This window comes from Convolutriloba macropyga, chromosome 11, assembly GCF_964194025.1.
Source record: "Convolutriloba macropyga chromosome 11, txConMacr16.3, whole genome shotgun sequence".
NCBI lineage: Eukaryota > Metazoa > Xenacoelomorpha > Acoela > Convolutidae > Convolutriloba > Convolutriloba macropyga.
This window is the reverse complement of record NC_134478.1, coordinates 55,736,694-55,748,840: the sequence shown is the minus strand read 5'-3', so window position 1 is coordinate 55,748,840 and position 12,147 is coordinate 55,736,694.

Genomic DNA, 12,147 nt, shown 5'->3' with positions numbered 1-12,147 from the left:
CCGTGCGGTTGTCAGCCACTTACGAGATGATGCCATATTTAGACATGATAGAATTCACGACCCTATCATTACAGTGAAAAAAATTTCAGCCAATTAAGACAATTTGTACTACAACAATTTCTGTTAATTAATTAAAAAGATAACAATTTAGATTGACCACTATGTTTCTTTTAATGTCAGTTTCTGGTGTCATCGGCAACAATAAGGGCTTGATTTTTAAAAAAAATTTAAACAAACAATTCTAAAAGTGCCTTTAATCTACCTAAACACTCTTGATTCAACGAAATGCAAATATTGCTCTTACAATTCGGTAAAACTTAGATTTTGGGGGGGTGCAAATTTAACGGCTATATAAGGCTGGGGGGGGGGGGGCGCTAGCAGAAATGATCCGAGTTTTATGAATGCGAACAAACTGTCCATTATGTAAAGCTGGAGAAATTTAGATAAATTCGGTGACCGTGCGGTTGTCAGCCACTTACGTGATGATGCCAAATTTAGACATGATATAATTTACGACCCTATCATAACAGTGAAAAAAATTTGAGCCAATTAGGATAATTTGTACTACAACAATTTCTGTTAATTAATTAAAAAGATAACAATTTAGATTGACCACTATGTTTCTTTTAATGTCAGTTTCTGGTGTCATCGGCAACAAAAAGGGCTTGATTTTTAAAAAAATTTTAAACAAACTATTCTAAAAGTGCCTTTAATTTACCTAAACACTCTTGATTCAACGAAATGCAAACATTGCTCTTACAATTCGGTAAAACTTAGATTTTGGGGGGGGGGTGCAAATTTAACGGCTATATAAGGCTGGGGGGGCGCTAGCAGAAAAGATCCGAGTTTTATGAATGCGAACAAACTGTCCATTATGTAAAGCTGGAGAAATTTAGATAAATTCGGTGACCGTGCGGTTGTCAGCCACTTACGTGATGATGCCATATTTAGACATGATATAATTTACGACTCTCTCATAACAGTGAAAAAAATTTGAGCCAATTAGGATAATTTGTACTACAACAATTTCTGTTAATTATTTAAAAAGATATCAATTTAGATTGACCACTATGTTTCTTTTAATGTCAGTTTTTACACTGAAAAAAAAGAACAAAACTGAAGGCTGTTCTCATTTTTGCTCATAAATATGTTTTCCAGGCGAATTCAGTTAGGCATCACGTTTTCAGCGACTGTTCTATCAGATTTTCCCAGGTTTCATAATTTAAATAATTAGGGAAAAAATTTCTTTTCAAAGAATAACACTATTTCTTGTACACTAGCTGCACTGATTTTAGTACAAAAGAAATTTTAATTGTGAAAATTGCTTAGTTTTGTTCTATGGCATGCGAGAATAAGAAAGAATAGAGTCTACGAGTACCTTGTGTTTGATTTTTTTTCCGATCAAAATTGATGGGATTTTAATTTTTACTGAGATTTAGTCAGCGTACAAATATTTCAGTAAAAAGTAGCTGGTTCTGAGAAAGACAACATGGAGAAAAAGAACAAATTTAACCAATGTATGGTAGGAAAATATTTTGGTCTTAATGAAGATAAAGTAACTAGAACAGAAACATGTACGCGTTTAAAGACTAATATTAGAGTCAAAAAAGAGCCTTGAGGCAGTTTTCTTGAATAGGTAAACTTCACACATATTCTATTCTCATAAAATCCGACAAATTTTCTGAAAATATTGAAAAAGATTAATAGTAGAGTAAAACGATGGTAGATTTATTTCTATTCATAGATTAAAGTTAAATGATCAAAAACCAAAAAAAATAAAAAAATCAAAAATGAAATAATAATAAATTAATTTCATTAACAAAAGATTGCCGTTTGAAATATTTGCCGCAGTTTTTTGCTCTCAAGAAAAATTGTTTACGGAAAAGGTTAATAGTTAGAACAGAGAAAAAAGGAAACGTCGTTTTATATCTTCTGCAGAATCTTTTACATTTGAATTGACTGAAACTGATTTATGCTCTTTTTAATGCTAATTTATTTTTTCAATTGGAAGTCTAATTATTACATTTTTAACTTACTTTACGAGCATCAGTTTCTACGAAAGCGTATTTGAAGCGTAAAAAGGCGGGAAGCGTGAAGAGATTTCACAGACTTAAACATCATTATTCTCTCGAGAAACTAATAAATTGAAAATAATTTTCTTGGACCGATTGGTTTTCACAAATTGTTTTCAGTATTACGGTTTCTATATTTCTCCTTTAATTAGTTAAAATTGACCCGACAAACATGCACAAGGCCCGGCTCGCATTAATTCCTTAATCCCCTTTCATGGAGGGTTAACACAGTCAAAGACATCAGTAAACTGCATCCGCGAAGCGCTTTGAGATGCAATGAAACAAGAAGGCTCGTTAATGTGCGTTCGCAAATGATGTTCCCGCCTGAGCTCATCTACATTTTTGACTTAATTATCAATGAAGAAATAATCAAAAATAAATCTTTGAGTAAAAAAATCTTTACACACCAAGACTACTAATTAATTTACATAATGCCATGCCTCATTAAAGCGCTTACAAGATCTGCCATTAAAAAGACTACAATAAAAAACAAACAACAAACAACAAAATCAGCGAAAACAAAAATTTCTAGGCAAAAACTCAAAATCTATATTTAAAAGCAACTTGTAATAACGTCAAAATGCAATCTGATAAAACCTTAGCTAAACAAATTTACTTTTTCTTAACTACACAGCAGATGGGATTTTTCCTTAATGCGACTAGGTAACAAGTCGTCCAGAAGTAATGAGGCAAATTTTAAAAATCAATGAACACTTTTAAAAACGTTTCATAACTTCATACGTCTCAAAAACCCTTAGCCTTTAACGAAATAATTCTAGATCAAGTTGCAAAAAATCTTTACGAAGCCAATGGGACCTGTATTTGTTTAGTCTAAGCCATAGAAACGAACTAAAATTGTAGAAGAACTAAAAAAAAACAAACAAATTGCGAAAACACACATTTTTGAAGCCCTTAAAATCATTAATTTATCTGAATATTGTTTCTCCTATTTCAATTATTATCTATACTAATACAGCTAAAATTATACTGAAAGGCGAATTATACTGAAACTATACTAAATGAGTTCACTTGGTCCTAATTTGAAAATCACCGGGATCTGTTATTACGCGAATATGCTAAATAAAACATCATTCTGGAAAAAAAACAAAAACTGAAAACTTTTTTAATAAATTGAAAACGAATAATGTCATAAACGTTATGGCTATTCGCTATAACCTGACTGCATTGAGTAAAACTTTCATTCAATCTTCAAATAGAAACTTAGGAGACCTCTCAGCGTTTTACGACTACAAAGAGTCAACTCCGACCAATATTTAACAGTCAAAAACAGCAAAGTAAAAAATAAGAGAGAAAAGTGACGAATCCACTAAAAAGTGGTCTTTTCAGTAAAAACTTTCTATCTTCAATTATTTTTTGACAGCAATAGGATGCTTCTTCCTTTAAGAAAAATGACTTCGAGTGTCAACAAATTTGAATAAGTGTATCAAAACCACAAAATTTTTAAGAAAAACACGTAATATCAACGACATTAAATTCAAAAGCTTTCAAAGGAAGTCAATAAATACGCTAAATTATGCCTCGATGGGAAGACTATGATGTTTGTCACTCATATGTTTTAAATAAGACATCACAATATGTCTTAGGGTTATGAAAACAACAACAAGTACAGGCAAAAACCAAAAATTCAGGAAAAAAGTGCGAGAAGAAATTGTCAGAGCCATTTAAACCATAAGCTTTTCTCTGAAAACTTTCTTGATTATCCATTGAAAGTTTTACCCAAGCAATTGAAAACTATCAGTATTATGATAATGTTATAAGATTTCAAAAGGAACCAAAAAAATGAGAATAAAGATCTCCGAAAATTGTGAAAAATCGTGGCATCGAAGTCATAAAACCAATCATTAGGAGTCAAATTCGCTATAAAGGTTAATTGATGTTGCAGTAGAAAGTAAGGAGGTCCTGTCACTACTGAAATTGACAGAGTTCAAAAAATTAGGTTTATGATCAATTAATGTTCAAAAAAATTCGAAATTTTTTTTTATTGTCTTAACAGCATTAGCTGTCCACTCAGAGCACTATATAGATTCAGTTAATGCTCAATATTGAAGCTGTTTTCTTTTATTCAACATGTTTATGCTATAGGACTTCAAAAATTTATTAAAACCTTAAAATAAAATCAAAATTTTATTAAAAACTACGAAAAGTCAGAGTAGAAGCTAAAGGAAAATAAGTGCGATCCCTCGAAAACGCATTTTTTGTTCATTTGGCTTCATTTGACTGTAAGTGAGGTTTGTTATTAATATAATTTTGATATGGAAACTGACTAGTCTATAAGTGACTTGAATAAACAAAAAATGCGAAGATTTCTATAAAAAAACAGCTCTCACAGAGAATTCGAGTTTTATTTTTTATAGTAAACTTACCCATGAGGCCAAAACTAGCATTTTTGTCGCCTGTCGTCTATTAGGAATGAAAAAATTTTGCATTTAGTAGGGTTAAATATAGTCTTGAATTGATATTTTTATAGAAAAACTCTTAATTTGAACGAAAATTAAGCTAAAAGTGAACCAAATCATGCCAAATTTCTTGCGCTCACACACTTTTAAACCTCGATAACTCCTCGGAAAAAGCAAAATTCAAAAAAAAATTTAATTCCTAACTCTACGCTGGACGAGTTTTTTTAATGATACCAATCACATTTCTCTACGATGAATGTATCGATTGGCCAAAATTGTCTGAACAAAAAAAACCCATTTGAGTATATAGTTCCCCCCCCAAGTGGGGTCGGAACAAAAAATTTATTACAATTCACAAGGATTTTTATCAAAAATCTTATTCTTGTTAACCAGTCGACTGTACATAAGTAAAAGCTACACCTCGAACAATATCTGTTATTGTTGTCGCAATTAAAAAAGATGTGGTCACTTCTTGATAGCCAAAGCTATTGTTTGTACATTAGATTTTGACATTTTCAGTGACTCACAGACCAACACAAATGGTATCAAAATTCTTTACATCTAAAATTCAAACTAAAAAACACGTTTTTGTTTTGATAACAGTTTTAGGACAAACTTTAGCCCCTTTGACCAAATTTTTGGCAACGTTACCATTTGTCAATTATTATTATTCAAATTCTTTGGTTGCTTCTTTGGTTGCCTTTGACCACGTGGCAACCAATTTTGAAGCTAACAATGGTGAAAATGACTGGTTCAAGTAACTAAAAAGCAGTAAAGGAAAAAAGTGAAGTAGAGAAAAAAGTAGCTTTTTTGATGTGAAATTTTTTTCATATGCAGGTTTTGATTATTTCTGCTTGACATGTAAAGTTTATTGTTTTTATTAATTTTAAAGATTTTTTTGGCAAATTGAGTAAAAATGTGGTCACAAATGAAATTCGCGACTTGTTGGTCTCTGATTTTAAAGGGTTGAAGAACGAGGGGAGCAACCTTTTCATTGAAAAAGTGTTATATTTTTTTTCATCAAAGTTTAACATCAAGCCTCTTTTGCAACACTTGGGTGACAAATTTCATGTGATCACGAAATAGGGTACAAGAATGAAAAAAAATAAAAAGTTACAAAAACTTCTATATTTTTGCAATTTGCGCTAAATTTTTTTACAGGCCGGGCTTTTTGAAAAAAAGTAGATTCCCAGCTGCCTTATGTTTGACCATTTGACAGAATATTTACAATAAAAAGTAACGGTACGGCTAACACTTGATATCTGAAAAATGATTGTTGTTAAAAAGAGTCTGTTTCCATGCATCAGAACGGTTTCTCTTGTTTTTGGAGATTCGTTTTTTCAGGGGCCAATTTATTGTCCTATTGTACATACGGGATTAATTTGATATCGGAGTTCAATAACTAAAATTCAATATAATTCTCGTGAAGTATATGCTAGTGACAATGTATCCGTGTTGATAGTAAAAATGATATCCACCTAGCATCAACAATTTTTTTTACTTTGAGAGGAAAACACCCAGCTTCACAGCAATAGGTTCTTGCTTAACTTTTTTAAATTATGGCAGTGCTTGCAAAAAGAAAATAATCTATACGTTTTTGAGTTAGAAAGGGGTTTACTTTTATTTTGAAATCAGCAGTTGATGTCAGAAAAAAAATCGCTTCACAAGAAAATTGCTTTACAACAAATGAACTATTACAAAGGCATTCATGACATTACGTTTAAGCTTTTTTCTACTCTTGAAAAAGAAGCCTATCTTCATCCAAGTACATCGTGTAGGGCTAATCTGAGCTTGAGCAGACGTTGCAAAAATGATCAATTCTTACAAGGTAAAAAAACTTGAATTTCTTGAATCTTACAATTACTAGTAAAGAACTAGTTATTTTTTTCATCTTACCACATGACAGATCAGCATTTAAATTGGCAAGGCAAACGCGCTTTCTATTGCCAGTATTTTAAAAAATCGTGAACAACTAAAACAGAGCCGATGAGTTCTGAGAATTTGTAATTGTTTTGCGCAGCATGTTGACATTGAAAAAATGTTGCCAAAAACTTGAAAATTTTTATATCTTTTTTAGTGCAATGAATTTATAGCAGCCCATTAGATTAGAATTTTGGACTAAAGTGGATGGGTTGTGTGTGTTCAGAATAATTGCTTCTTAACAAATCTTCTCGAGAACACACCGACACTCCTAAGCATATAAACGAAAAAACATACAAAAGGACTTGTAAGAGAATGTAGATAAGGATTCAATTACATTGTTCTAGACAGTTTGTTAGGTTTTTTTTCAGTTTTAGGTTGCGGGAACAACCAACTCGTTTTGGATGCAATAAGGACAAAAGTCAATGTTTTTTCAGGTTTCACTTCTGACTTGATTGTTGCACGACATGCTCCAGGAGAAAGAGGAGGCCAACTAACTCATCACAGACGGTTGACCAGAACTCAAGTTGCCTAGAGAACCGTTTCTGAAAAAGGGTCAAGCAAAAATAGGCTAATCAGCCAAAACGCGTGCGAGCGCAGAGACCAGGCGAACGTACGTGCCGTAAGCCGTTTTCACCTTCACCACACGGTGTTGTCCATCTCGTCCAGGGTAGTCTTCGAGAACACGTCCAAGGGGCCAAATTCCACGTGCAGTCATATCTTTCAGAATCCAAACAATGTCGTTGACTCTCAGTGGTGTTTGGCCCCTATCGCTCCAATTGGACCTCTTTAACAGTGTCGGAAGATACTCCTTGACGAGTCGCTTCCAGAAATTGTTGACCATTTGCTGCACATTCTTCCAAGACTTGAAACTGGCGGGTTCTTGGCTGTCGAACTTTCCTGGTGGGAGAGAACTGATCTGGAGTTCAATATAGCTTCGGTCTCGACCAAAATTGTCCTGAACACATCAAGCGACAATCTTCTGGAGCCTAGAATGATCAATAGAGTGCGTTTCGCGGTCTGGATCAAGCGCTCCCAAATACCGCCAAAATGAGGTCCATAGGGAGGATTGAACTTCCAGGTTGTGTTCGTTGCTGCCATTGCTTTGTAGATTTTGTCGTTGTCGAGAGGTTTCACAGATCTTTTTAGTTCCTCAGATGCACAAATAAATGTCTTGCCATTGTCACTGAGCATTGTTGGTGGCTGACATCTGCGGCTTACAAAACGTCGATAACCGTTTAAAAAAGTGTCAGTGTAGAGATCGGGACAAGCTTCTAGATGAACATACCTAGTAACCAGGCAAGTGAAGATGAGGCCGTAGTGCTTTCCAATCTGTCCTTTGGCATCTTCTATATAAAAAAGGCCCAGAAAAGTCTACTCCGCTGTTCGCGAAAGGATACTGGGTAGAGTCTGTCGGAAAACGGCAGGCAGGAAGGGGAGCCATGACGGGTTGAATGTTTTGAGCGGCAAATCGTCTGCAGAGAAAACATCGGTACTTTATACTCAAAAGTGTTTTTTCTGAGGCCAATGATGTGGTATCTTTGCTGCACAAAAGCTTTCACTGGCTCTGTTCCTTGGTGAACGCAAATATTGTGTGCATGCTCTATATAGAGTCTCGCTATCATTTGTTTTGCGTGCAGTATAATCGGAAATTTATCGACTTCGAGGTTATCTGGCGCAAATTGCAATCCTCCGCTTGACCGAAGCATTCCGTTGTTGTCCAACATTGGGTTGAGCGAACGGATTTTGCACTTTGAATCTATCCTGGAACCACGTTTCAGGGCTTGGATTATTGAGAAGAAGAAATTTTGCTGCGACATTTTGATGAGCCGATTTCTTGCAAGAATGACGTCTTCTGTTATATACCGCTGATCCGAAAGACCAAATTGAAGACTGTTGCTTAAGTCAGGAGCAGCTTGTTCCAAGTTGAGAACCGTGTCGGGTTGATTAATTGCTCCTACAAATTGCGTGAGATTTCATGCGTTGCTAACACATGCTTTGGAGAGTTTTCAGGAGCACTGATCGGTCTTGTGGAAAGAAATGCTGGTGCTGTTAGCCTTTTAGCTGGTATTTCGTCTGGGTTGAGACCACGGGTCCCGTGGTTAGCTGGATTTTCATTTGTGGTAACGTGTCTCCATTGGTAAGCATCAGTTGATGCAAGGATTTCTTTGAGGCGATTCGCAACAAAAACAGGTTGCTTCTTGATTGTGGATAACCAGTCAAGTACTACTTGACTATCTGTCCAGAGTGTAGAACGAGTAATGTGAAACGATGACTCTTTCATGATGGTTGAAAGAATGCGCACTCCGATGACTGCGGCTTCCAACTCTAATTTGGGTGTGCTGATTTGTTTAATTGGAGCAACTTTGCATTTTCCTATTAAGTAACAAGTTCCAACATCAGTAGCTAAGTTAGGAACTGCTTCAAGTATGCAACGGCTGCAACTGCTACAGCTGAGGCGCCGACAAATACATGGATTTCATTTTCACTTTCTGGTGAATGGCAACTCTTATTGAGAGTTCTGTTCAATGTCGTTTCTGGTGAAGAAAAGTATAAGTCCAAATTCTTTTGAAGTGGTTTAACTACTTGAGGGGCAATTTGTTCATCCCATTTTTTCCCAAGTTTCCACAGTTCTTGAAGAACTATTTTGAAACGGATCGTTGATGGCGACATTATCCCTATTGGGTCGAAGATCGAGGAGACAATACTAAAGATCTTACGTTGAGTGTACGCTAAGGCATCTTTTGGAAAATCAGTGAGGGGTTTCATAAGAAAGCAGTCTTTCTCAAGATTCCATTTAACACCAAGAACTCGAACATTATCTGTCTGGTTGTCTTTGTCTTCTGGAGGGATTTGGTTTAGGACTATAGAGCTGTTTGAAACAAATTTTGTGAGTTGAAACCCACCTGTTTTTAGACAATATATTGTTTCAATAACTGCCTTACAAGCGTCTTTTTCTGTTGATGTGATTGGATGTAGTCATCCATGTAAAAGTGCTTTCTGACGGCTTTGAGGGCCTCTCGGAAATGTTGAATGTTCTCTTTGGCACAATTGCTAAGAACGTATATTGCGCATGCATGCGAGCAATTTGCTCCAAAGATGAGTCTGGTAAATTGGCATTGTTGTATCTGATTGTCTGCTAACCAGAGAAATAGCGGATTGATCAATCTGATGTATGCCGATTTGCATAAACATGCCTTCGATGTCCGCAAGGACTACAACGGGATGTTCTCGAAATCTCATCAGGACACCTAAAAGGTTATTAAGGAGGTCGGGTCCAGTAAAGAGGTTTGAATTAAGCGATTGGCCGCGGAATTTTGAAGCGGCATTTGCAACTCGGCGGACTTTTCCGGGCTTATTGATATTTTCCACAGGATGGTGTGGCAGGTACCAAATTCTGTCTGGTTGAGGATCTTGCATTTCCACCGGTTTGACATAGTTTTTCTCAAGATCTGTCAAAAGAATCTTATTGTATTTTTCTTGCAACAAAAGTTTACGCTGAATGCGTGTGTTGAGGCTTTTGACTTGTTTCAGTGCAGAATAGAAGTTGTTTTCCGACTTTATTTCTGATTTCCCGGGCAGTTTGATTTCATATCTCTCACCATTGTGATTGATAGAGTTCTTCAAAATATCAAGAAGTTGTTCTTCTTGTTTTGTGTAAACTTGTTCCCGGTCCTTCTGAATGCCATCTGCTTCAATACTCCAGAACTGTTGAATAAGTTTGTCAAGTCCGGGTTCATCTGTTCTGTTTCTTGACACATGGAAAAGAAATTTCTTCTTCTGCTGACTGGCGGGCTGCTGAGTGGTGGCAGAGATACGGTTCTCATTTTCACCGGCGAGGGTCCAACCAAGTTTAGTTTTCACACCAAAAGGTTGATTTTGATTGCCAGTTATAACATGTGTAGGGTAGGTGAATGCGAATGCATTAACAACGAGGATGGCGCCGATTTTGCCATCGGCAATATTTGGGAAATGTATGTGGCGCAAGCTGTTGAAGGCATCACAAATTGGATTAAGTTCACAATTTGTTGCAGCGGCGACGTTCGGGGACGGGTTGCTGAACGTTCGAGAGAGTTCAAACGATATTTCAGTTGACTTATATGGAGTTATTGTGACTGGCTCAACAATTTTTGAGAGGGACATGCTGTTCTCTGTATTGAGAAATTGTAGTGGTAATGACTGTTGAATTTCACGGAGAACATCAAGAATTTCAGCTATGGCGTCCAATACAAAGCTGAATTGCTACCGGGATCTATGACGGCGTAGGTATCGAATGCTTTATGCCCCTTGAGGAATGTATCCGGAATAAGCTGCAATTGCTCATACCAATTTTTTGGTGTTTCTGAGCTCTGGTTAATGCTGAACGATTGGTTAATTGCATTGCCGTTTAAATTACGTCGTTGCACATTTTGATGGCTTTGATTTATGAAATTTTGGCCATAACGGCTGTTTGGGGCTTTGTTTGTTTGACTTTTCTGTTGAGAAGATGTATTTGGATTTTGACTTGAATCATTACTACTTGACGAAGCTGTTGGATTGCTACCAGAAACAACTTCAGTCTGGCTGCTGTAGGGTGTTTGATTTGTTTGGCGGGATCATGAAGAGTTGTGTGGTGGAATCCACTGCAAAGCTGACATCGTTTTTGCGATGGGCACGATTGTTTGTGGTGTTTGTTGCTCAAGCAGTTTGTACACAAATTGTTTTGGCTGACAAGGTTGTATCGATCACTTGGTGAGCACAACTGATACTCAGTGCATGTGGCAATGCTGTGTTTTTTTTTGCACTTCTCACAAGATCGTTTTGTTTTAAAGGTTTTATTCGGAACGTTTTGTGAAGTTGACGATTGTTTTTGCTGGAGCGCAAAGTTCCAATGTTTTTTACTGTTTTCCGCTGATGCGTTGTTGACTGACAATAAGAGGTTGCTATTGTATGGCTTGGTTTGCAAGTTGTTCGAGTTGAAAAATTTTGAGGCTTGAGAACTGATGGTTCTTTGATTGCTTTATCGACTCACTTTGTCGTAGAGTTGAGCTTGGAGCTCTAACCATTGTTGAAAATCCACAAAAGTTGGGTCTGAGCTGAGCTCGGTAAGACAATGTTCAGTCCATTTCAGAACCAAATGATGTGGTGTTTTCTCTTTGGCTTGCTTAATGAGTGTTGTAGACTGGAGGTCTGCTGTAAAGCCAAGGTGTTGGAAGGCTTGCACAAGTCTTTCAAAAATGAGGAAAAGGCAATGAAGCTTTGCTTGTTTTGGAAGTTCATTTGCCAGTTTTCGAGTTGGTTAATGAACGCATTAACAACTATAGTACGATCACTGGATTAGTTCATTCAGTGCTGTCTGATAATGAGATGGATCGCAGGAGTAAGCATGAATCAAGTCCTTTGTTTTCCCACTTACAGAATTCTGCAAATAGGTTCTACGATGCGTGCCTGTAATGAAGAAGTTGTTGTGAATCATTGTGTTGAAGTTATTGATCCACTCGTGAAAGTGGATAGGGTTACCATTAAAATTCTGAAGTTTCAGAGGTGGCAATTTGATTGAACGTTTGAAATCAATATTTCCTCTTTTCTGTGTTAGATTACTGTTTGAGTGCACTGAGCTAATATGTTGATTGACAGTGGGTAGTAAACTCTGTTTGATTTAAAGCTGGCTTAACTGATTTTGTCCAACATGATTTAGTTGTTGATTAATGCACCTTGGGCCATGGATCGTGGAAGTTACTGGGGCTTGAAGGTTTGAT